Here is a 10,365-nt window from a genome sequence, read left to right on the forward strand (position 1 = left end):
AGAAAGTAAATGTCTAGAAAAGAACGATGGTAAGTTATGTACTAATATGTCTGATACCATAGATGTATGGGTTGTAACAAGAGTTGTAAGAGCCTCCAATAAAATGATCTTAAGAAATAAATAAAAAAGAAAACAAGAGACCTACACAAATGGAAGAATATCCATGTTCATAGCTTGAAAGGTTTAATATCATGAAAGTCAATACTACCCAAAGATATCCATAAATACAACAAAGTTCTGATAGAAATCTCACTTTAATTCTTTAGAGAACTGGAAAACGAATTACTAACTTCATATGAAGAAGAGAAAGATGGAAGATAAGCAAAGAACTCCTCAAGGAGAACAAAGTACGAGGCCTTGCATACCCTACCTGAAAACACAGCTAGAGTGGGCAAAACTGCCTGGTAGTGTTAGGAAGATGAGTAGTTAGATAAGTGGAAGAGAACAAACTAGCTAGAAATAAACTCATTCATTTAGGCAACTTATCTTCAACAAAGGACCAATAATCATTGAATGAGGAAGAAACAGTCCTTCCAGCAAATGGGGCTGGAAAAGTCGGATTTCTGTCTGCAGAAGAATGGCACAGAACCCATACCTCACCCCATGTACATAACGGAACTCAAGATGGACCAAAAATTAATTATAAATCCTGTACCTATCAAGACCATCAATAAGAAAATAAAGACAACTTAAGGGCCCTACTCATCTCCTGCACTTACAAACCCTTTCTGATTTCACTTCTACTCTGTAAAAACAGAGAAATTTTAATTTAAAACCCTAACTCTATATCTATATCATATATATCTGTGTCTATATATATAAAAGTTTCTATTTTCATTTGAAATTTGGTATTTTCCTTATAATTTTTTCAAAAATCTTAAACAACTTTGAACAATTTCTATCTTGTGTTATATGGATAAAACTAATTTAATTAACCAGTATTCTACTGGGTTTTCTTTCTTTCTTCCTTTTTGTTTTCTCCTTCTTTCTTTCCTGTTATTTCTATTCCTGTGAAGGCCAACTTTATACCATGTATACTCAAGTATAAGCCAACCTGAATTTCAGCTGAGGCACCAAATTTACCACAAAAGCTGCATTAAAAATGTGCTGCAAATTTCGGCTTATGCATGAGTGTATATGTATTTAATCTTTACAAGCAATTGTGATCAGTTACTTCATTTAAAAAAATCATTGTGGATTAGGTAAAGGTTTACAGAGTCAATTGGGTTTTCATTCAATAATTTATATACATTTTCTTTTTCGTGTCATTGATTGTAATCTCCACAATGTAATACGAATTATCCCACTTCCTCCTCATGTTTTCCATTTCCATCCCTCCACCTTTCCAACCCTTCTGAATATTTTCCTTTACTAAAGGCTTACCTTTTGGCCTCAAATAATTGATTATTCTAAATTGTGTATGCCTCCCCTTTTAGACTTGTCTGTTGTTTGGCAACAATTGAGCAATGCCACCGAGCTGCGGGAGGGAATTCATTTCCGGACCTCAAGAATGGAGATGCCTACAGTCTCTATCTGAGATGTAAGCCTGGTCACTTTTATTATTTTGAATTGTGCTCCCAAGTTTTCTTGCGACTACATCCAAAACCTTCTACCATGATTCCTTTCAGAATAACTGGTAGTGATGACTGGGCACCATCTACTTCTTACCTTGCAGTTGTGCAAACTGATATCAATTTGACCCATTATTGGGTCCCCACTTTTTCCAGTCATGCATTTTTTATTTCTTTACTCTTCTTTATTCCAACCAAAGAGAGAACAATGTGGCACATTAGATAGCTACTCATGAGCTCTCAACATCTTATTTCTCTATGAATTTCCTGCCTACTTAGATGGTGTCTTTGGTCACAGCATCTGATCTAGAAGTAGTTCATGTTGGCTCAGTGGTGCATGCTCCTGGAAGGAACTCTTTCAGACTCAAAAGACAGCTGAAGGACGGTTGGTATTTATGGAAAGAGTTCTTGTCCACACATGTTTGTCAAGGGGCAGGTCTCTCATCTTGCAATGCAGGTTCTCCTGGGTGAGTAAGGCAAGGTTCATGCACCCAGCCACTTGAGTGGTGTATCCTGTGCCCAGTTCACAATGTGTCACTCCCACCTCTGGCAGGGTAGGGGCTGTGCAGCAGTGAAGGGGCTTATTGCCAGTCACTAGTTGGGTAAAGGTGGGGACTGACCATGATTCTTATCACCAGATAAGAGTAGGGAATTGTGATAGGTAGGTTTATTGTACCAACATGGCCAATGAACACATGTGGGATTAATTGAAGGGCAGAGAGATAAATGGCTCAGAGAGACTCACCTCTCTTGTCTCTTGCTCTTTGATGATCAGACCAGTGTGTGATTGCCTTAGCTTGTTCTCTACCTCAATATGCAAGATAAACTGCCTGTGGGACACCTAACCCATGGACTGTGTCACTGTAGTTTGAGGTTCCTTCAAGACCTGCTTTGCCACGCTACTGGAGTATACATCACTTGAGTTGGGGACTGTCAGACCCTGTCATCTGGCTGACTGTTGGTGACCTGCCTTGCTGTTTGCTGCTGTGCCCGGATATCCTGAATTGTTCTACAGAGGACTACCGGGTGGCCCTCAAGACTTGAAGGACTGCCAGTGTCTCACAGCTGTCTCCCGGAAATGAGTTGCACTGAGCCATTTGTACTGCTTTATAGATTGTTTAGTTCTTATGTTATATCTGTCTATATAAATATATATATAAAATCATAAGTGTCCTGGTTTTGTTTCTCTAGAAAACCCTTTCTAACAGGAATAAAGGAAGAATTATACCTTTTTGGTCACCATCCCTCAGTGTAGACCCTTGGCTTTTAGCCTGCTGTTTTAATCGAGCACTGCGTTAAAAGCTTGGCCACCCACCTCAAACTAGCTTATAACTCACCTATCTGTCTCCTCTCTTTTTCATTTTCATTCATCTTCTTGCCTGTTTTTAAAAAAATATATTTTATTATATATATATCCTATCATTCCATAGCTCAGTGACGTCAAGCAGAATTGTCCAATTGCTACCCCAATCAGTTTCCACATATCCTTTTTCTACATGGATTCCTTGACGTCATCTCCCTTCACCTCCCCACCTTCACCAGTTTTCCTTCCCCTCAAACCTTTATGCTACTTGCTGTCTCTTTAGCAGTGGTTCTCAACCTGTAGGTTGCGACCCCTTTGGGGGTCAAATAACCCTTTCACAGGGGTAACCTGATTCATAACAGTAGCAAAATTACAGTTATGAAGTAGCAACAAAAATGGTTTTGTGGCTGGGGGGTCACCACAACATGAGGAACTGTATTAAAGGGTCACGGCATTAGGAAGGTTGAGAACCACTGCTCTATAGGATCATCTATCATAGGTTTCACATATTGAAAAATGGAGACACATATAAGCTAACTTCCAAGGATATGACACCTCTGACAGACACCCTAATAAGAGCAAACAAAAACCAAACCAAACAATACAAGCCAAAATACAGAAAATTTTGGAAATCAGATCAGGTCCAGCATGCATTGTAGTGGGGCTTTTAATTGTTCAAGTCAGGTTTATTCCTTTAATCTTCTATATGCCTTGCATTACTCGATGCTGTCTTGTTGGTTTCTACTCAAAGCGACCCTACGTAAGACAATCCCTGTGCTATCGTCACAATTGTCCTAATGTTTGAGTCCGTGGATGCAACCGCTGAGTCAATCCAACCATCTTGTTGATGGTCTTCCTCCTTTGTGATACCCCAGTGCTTTACCAAGCATGATGCTCTTCTCCAGGGACTCGTCTCTCTTGACAGCACGTCCACCACTTGTCAGTCAGCTTGTCACACTGGTGGCTTCTGTGTTGGTGTGATGCTGGAAGCTATGCCATCAGAGACACCCATGGTGAACAGGTTTCAGCGGAGCTTCTAGATTAAGACAGACCACAACAAAGGAATAGGCAGTCAATTTCTGAGGAATTAGTCACAGAAAATCATCTTCTCTGAGCATCAAATCTATTTCTCTATCTTTTCTGCTAAAGCTCATGATTTCACGAGTAGTGTGCCTATGCTTCATATGATCTCTTGTGTCTTTGGTATACAAGGTGTATCTAGCATGCCTAGCTTGTAGTCTGTCATTTATGTGATTATATTCCTAGAATAAATTTTTAGAAGTGTAATTACTGAAAGAAAAAATAGGCATGATTTTAATTCTGTAGGTTTCTGACAACAAATTGAGTTCCAAGTTCTACTATTGAGGACACCTAGTATAGGAGACCAAATCAAACCCATGGCCATTGAGCTGATTCTAATTCATAGTTACTCATTCTAACTCAAATGTGCCCAAAAAGTTTTCAAAGGTGTAAATAGTTATGCAAGTTGACTGTCATATTCTTCTTTCACATGACAGCTGGTGGATTCCAACCACTGACCTTGCAGTTAGGAAACTGAGTAGATATGTATTGTGCCATAATAGAGCAGTAGTACAATAGTTCTTTATTACAAAAAATGAATAATAGAATTCTCATTGTTTTATTAGTAACTTAAGAGCTCATATAGAAAAATGTTTTTGTATTTATTCATTAAAAATAATGATTTAATTAGGAAATAAGTTTCATTTTTATAGTATTAAATCTTTTTTCTTTCTTATTCTTTTGAATTCAGTGTTATTATAATATTTAATCTTGATAAAATCCAGGAACATTGAATACTTTTCTGTTTGTCTTTGTTTTATATGGCTTCCTTTCCATATATTTTTTCTTATCTTCATTCTGAGCATTTTATTATTTTGTTATTGTGATCTTTGATTTAAATTTTATTTTGATACAATATTGTTTTCTCTGGAATCTTTCTACTTTTAAGAAATACCTAAGTTTACCCTCTCACTGTCAGTATTACATTGTTGATATAACTTCAAAATGAGCCTGCCACATGGCAGGAGTGTGGGCACATTTTGTCCCAGTTAAGTCCCATAATTATCTTACCTCCATAATTTTTCTTTTGTTTATATTTGTAAAGGATCTTGCTTGGAACTGTGGGATAAGCATTGAGCTGTAAACTGAATGTTTTCTGTTTCAAAACTGCAGTGAAATATGAGGTTACTTGCTCCTATAAAAAGTTAGGGTCTCAGAAACTCTATGAACCAGTCCTACCTCATTCTGTTAGGGTTACTAGGTGTTTAATTGACCCAGTGGCAGTGGGTTTGGCTTTTATCTTTGCATATTTAAATTACATTTCAAAAAAATCTAGAAATTAATTTTTCCATTGCTTTCTTTATTTCCAACACATTTGTGGTCTTGAGGATGTGTCCAAACTCTGATCTTTGCAGATGAGTGGTATGCTGTAATCGCATGTGAACTTTTAGAAAATAAGGGTAGCCCATAACACTAAAAATTAAATTGGAAAAGCTCCTTGATTTACTTTCTAATTCAATCTAGCCTCAGTTTCAGATTCGCTAGATTCAATTCTGTTGTGTTCTTTCTACCTGCTAGACAGCTTTCTGTTGGTTCAGATCTCATCTTTAACATTATTGATCAAAGTGTCTTCTCAAAGTGAATGCTCATAAATATTTAGCATGACTGCTATTGTAATAGAAATTGGTTTTTGTGCCTTATCTTTGACTTATCTGGACTCACTTTTGAGCATCTTCTGAGTAAATAACTTACAATTTTTAAAATTGTATTTTAGGTGAACATTTGCAAAGCAAACTAGTTTCCCATTCAGTAATTTATACATGCAATGTTTCATGCCATTTGTTGCTATCCTTGAAATGTGTCAGCACTTCTTCCCTTTTTACCCTGCTTTCCTTATTTCTATTCCTTAATTTTTCTTCTTCTTCCCTGTCTTTCCATGTTTGCTTTTGGGCAAATGTTGCCTGTTTTGTCTTATGTAATTGATTGCTATAAGGAAAGCATTCCTCGAGGATGTTTTTGTTTAATTTATCAGCCCTTCTGTGTGTTTATCTGAAAGGTGACATCCAAAGTGGCTTCAGTTCCAAGTTAAATAATGTGTTAGGGCAATAACCTTGGGGCTTCTACCCAGACCCATCAGTCCCATGAGTCGAGTCTCTTCTGTGAATATGAGTTTTATACTATCTTCTACATTTTAATGGGTAGCTATTTACTGATAGCTAAGCATGAACCCTTTCTTCTGGTTTCGGGCTGGAGTCAACTGTGGGTTTTGTGAACCATAAGTACTATGGAGGAATCACTTCCCTGAACCTTCAGTGTTATTCCTCTCTTTTATTTAATATGATAAGAGACCATTAGTTGTGTCTTACATGGCGGTTCTCATGCTTTTAAAACTCTAGCCACTATTCACTAACCTAGGATGTAGAAAATTATCTTTATGAACTATGTCATGCCAATTGACCTAAATGATACACTAGGCTATGGTCTTTAGGTTTCAAGTCCAGTAACTCACTTCCATGAGGTATTTATATACATCTCAGCTATTTCCATAATAGTATCCCCTTTGTGCTTGATCATATATATGTTACATATTTCATAAAATTATGTATGCACAAACAACCAATGCTATCCCTATATATGCACATTCATGTATTCCCATATGACACCTACACACACACATATTTACCTATATATGCACTAAAAAGCATTGGTTTTTTTTTTTTCCTTCAGGAATTGTATGTTACAGCAACTGACCAAACCGAAACCAAACTCATTGCCATTGAGTCGATACTGACTCACAGTGACCCCCCTGTCTGTGTAGGTGACTGTAAGTGTTCATGTGAGTAGAATGTTCAGTATTTTCCCCTCAGAGCGGCCAGTGGTTCCCATCTGCTGACCAAGCAGAATGCAGTCTAACACTCCTTTATGTCACTCGAGTCTGTGAAATCCTTTATTCTCCTCAGTGTCTTCATTTACCTTAGTTGTGTGCTAACTTCTACTGTATTGTGAATTGCCTCTTCCTACACCTAAATTAACATAAAAGTGAATCTCCTTCTCTCTCCTACCATCACCGGTAACCATAAAAGAATATTACTTTCTGTATGCTAACCCATTCTTGACTTTTAATCAAGGTGCACTGTACAGAATTTGTACTTCTGTGATTAACTTATTTCACTCAGCATGATTTACTACACATTCACCCATGCTATGAGATGCTTTATGATCTTACTATTATTCGTTATCAAACAGATTACTCTTTGTCTGTATAATAACAGGGCACTTGTATTGATCTATGTAATAAAGGTATTTCCAACTCACACAGACTGAGTGGATTCCTAAAAGAATTTCAGAGTAAAGACAAAGTGGACAGACAAAGGTAGTCCTGAATCATTATTTAATTCCCATTTTTATCTTTTTTATAATTACTTGTAACTTTAAATCTATCATAAATGTAGAAAAAATGCATGTTCACAGTTTTTGGACAGCAAAGAAATAATTTAGTTTCTTGCCTTTCTTCCCTTTCTGCCATGGTAGGATTTGATGGTAACAATCAAATGCCCATGAACTTGTACATTGAGTCATCCACTAAAAACATAAAAATCAGGATGTTTAACTATAGGGAACCACTCTTCATTGGAAATATTGCTTTCTTTGATCTGTACAGTGTAGCTGTTAACTACTAGATTGATTAGCTAATACACTGAAGTATAAAGTATGACAGACACCTAAATGCACAGAGAAACATCAAACGTTAGTGTGACCGGACATATTTATTGTGAGTAGATACAATTCCAGTTGGGTAGCCTCAATGGATGTATTGTGAACACTCTCTGAAGAGGGGAACAGGATAGCAGGTTATAAAGCCTACTCCAGGTAGGGTTATTTGCAGGTTTGAAGCTTCCTGTCATGTTGTTTTCTCAGAGGATGAGCCGTATTTCAGGATCAGTCAATCATAAATGCAGAATCATTAAGGACATGCTATATATCTTAAAATGGAGACCTGGTGGTGTAGTGGTTATGTTTTGGACTGTGCAAAGATGGGGCTTTCTACTCTTGTTAATGGTTACAGTCTCAAAAACCCACAAGGGAATGCATGAGTCAACATTGACTCGGTGGCAAGTTCTTTTTTCAATATATCTTAAAACACAGATTTCAGTTAGAACTTTGATATTTGGCTTTTTTTTTTTTAGTGGCTGCACATAGCTAGATATAAAAGAGCCTAATAACTAAGGTGAAATGGTCTACCCCCAGCTCTCTCTAGTTCATTGTTTGACCTGGTGCGGACTCCAGGAAAACCAGTAATTTAAAAAATCTCAAGAGTCAAAAGCCACCTAAGGACAAAAAAGAAAGTCAGAGTGTGTTACCTTAACGCCACAGATGCAGAAATCTGGATTCTCAGATGTCTGTGCTTATGTTATAGCAAGTTGAGTGGAACTTTGTATGAACTAAACTAAACTAAACTAAACTTTGTATGAACTAAACATTTATGGTAAGGCTCTCGAAATCTAATGGGTCCAGAACATTTCTCTATCCTACTCTGTGTTTACTGTATCATTCTGGTCTCATTTCTAAAAAATCTGAGATGGAAATGGCAATAGAGAAGGAATTTAGTAGGGAATATATATTAGTTTTCAGAACCAAAATGATAAAAGGCCATGAATATGGTCATGAATATCCCTGAACACATAATCCTAGAGTTTTAGGGGTAAAAGAAGACAAGAATGAAGATTCATATAACTGGTGTGCTGGGGTGGGGGGTAGGGGGTGTGGTGGGGACATGTGGGTAGAAATTGACCTTTTGGTTATTGAGGAGATGAGGAGAAGGAGCATCCTTCACATTGGTTGTTCCTTAAGGTTGAGCCAGCTTAATTCTTATCAAGGTGGAAAAATAGCACATCCTGGTCTAAGACCAGACTTTTCATCTAAATGAAGGTCTGCTTATAGGCAACACTTCTTTACTTAAATTATATGGCAAATAGATACTACAATGGGTTTTCCCTTGTATTTATTTTGTATTTTTAAATATACAATATTATTTCACAAAATATATAATAATGGATATCTCCATAGTGAAAATAATCCCATCACCCACTGTTAGGCTGAATTCTCTAGCGAAGCTAAATCTGATATATGTATATCTATCTATCTATATATAGTTGATCAAGAAAGAGAAAAGGAGAGAAACGTATATCAAGAAAATGGATGTGAAAGTGTGCAAGCACAGTATGGTTCAGGACTATTGTCAGATGCTAAGCTGGAGGGTGCTTTCCACTCATGTGGCTTTGGGGGGCTGATGAGGCAGGAAGCAGGAAGACCAATCAGGAGGCATGAAGATGAAATAGGAAGACCAAAAGTTGGTACATGCAGAGGAGAAAGATTCTAAGGTCATTGGGTCAAGATTTTTGGCTTCAGAATCCAAGTTCAATAGTTCAGATGGCAGGTCAGATAACAGGTTCTGGATGGCTTCCAGGTTCAGCAGGCAACAACATAACAGGCAATTGGCCTAAATCCAAAGAGTTGGAGAACAATGAGCCAGATGCTGGATCCGGCAAGCAGCAGATGGTTTCTCTACAGAGTCTACTTATGTAAGAATTAGACCACATCCCTGAGGAAACTTCTTTTCCGTTCAGAGCTCTGACCTGAAAAGGGGGTGTAAACTCACCCTAATCTTAGAATTTATTGGCTCATCACATCAGATCCCATTATGGAATCTAACTATCATACCAATAAACATTAACTAGAGGTATATCATGTGAAATTACTAAACCAATTGCTATTACTAAGGCCAAAAAGAATAAAAATATATGTTAACTGCCTTCAATATTTACAATCCAGCAAAAGAGAATTACACAATGCTTTAGTAAGGAAATATATAAGACATGTCAAAAATATTTACTCATTGAAATCAGGGGCAGGATAGGAGAGGTTCTTGGGTGTAATTAGAAAGTAGATCATGAAGAAAGTCGCCTTTATACTCGACCTAAGGAAATAATCAAGGAGGAAACTCACAAAGGACAAAAATGAGAAAAAGTCAAGTTTGGTTTGAACAATAGTGATGGCAACTTTACTAGATTAGGGTACCAGATGTACATAGAAAGGATGTTGTGGTAGTCACCTAATCTGGTGTCAATTTAAGGATTAAGAGTGTAGGGGTGGAGTCTAGGCTGTCCATCTGGAGATAACCAGTGAGACTTCTGTGGGCATGGCCTTCTCCTGAGAATTCTGGGAAATCTGGTACTTCCTCCTTGGAGGTGGAAGACACCTCTCTCTCTGCTATTTCCTGGGAGACATTGCAGAAGACAAGCCACATGGACATACCCAGTCCTTGGAAGCCAGAGAAGTCACAGAAAGACTCCTGCCAACACTGAGATGTTTCCAATGACACTGGATCCAAAGACTTTCTACCCACTGGTCTGTGATCCACTGCATTCAGCATCATTACATGTGTTCTGTGAGTCTGGAGAGGACTTTATA

The sequence above is a fragment of the Echinops telfairi genome, unplaced genomic scaffold, assembly GCF_000313985.2.
Source record: "Echinops telfairi isolate 266 unplaced genomic scaffold, ASM31398v2 ScPeMD7_7475;HRSCAF=8513, whole genome shotgun sequence".
NCBI classification, from domain to species: domain Eukaryota; kingdom Metazoa; phylum Chordata; class Mammalia; order Afrosoricida; family Tenrecidae; genus Echinops; species Echinops telfairi.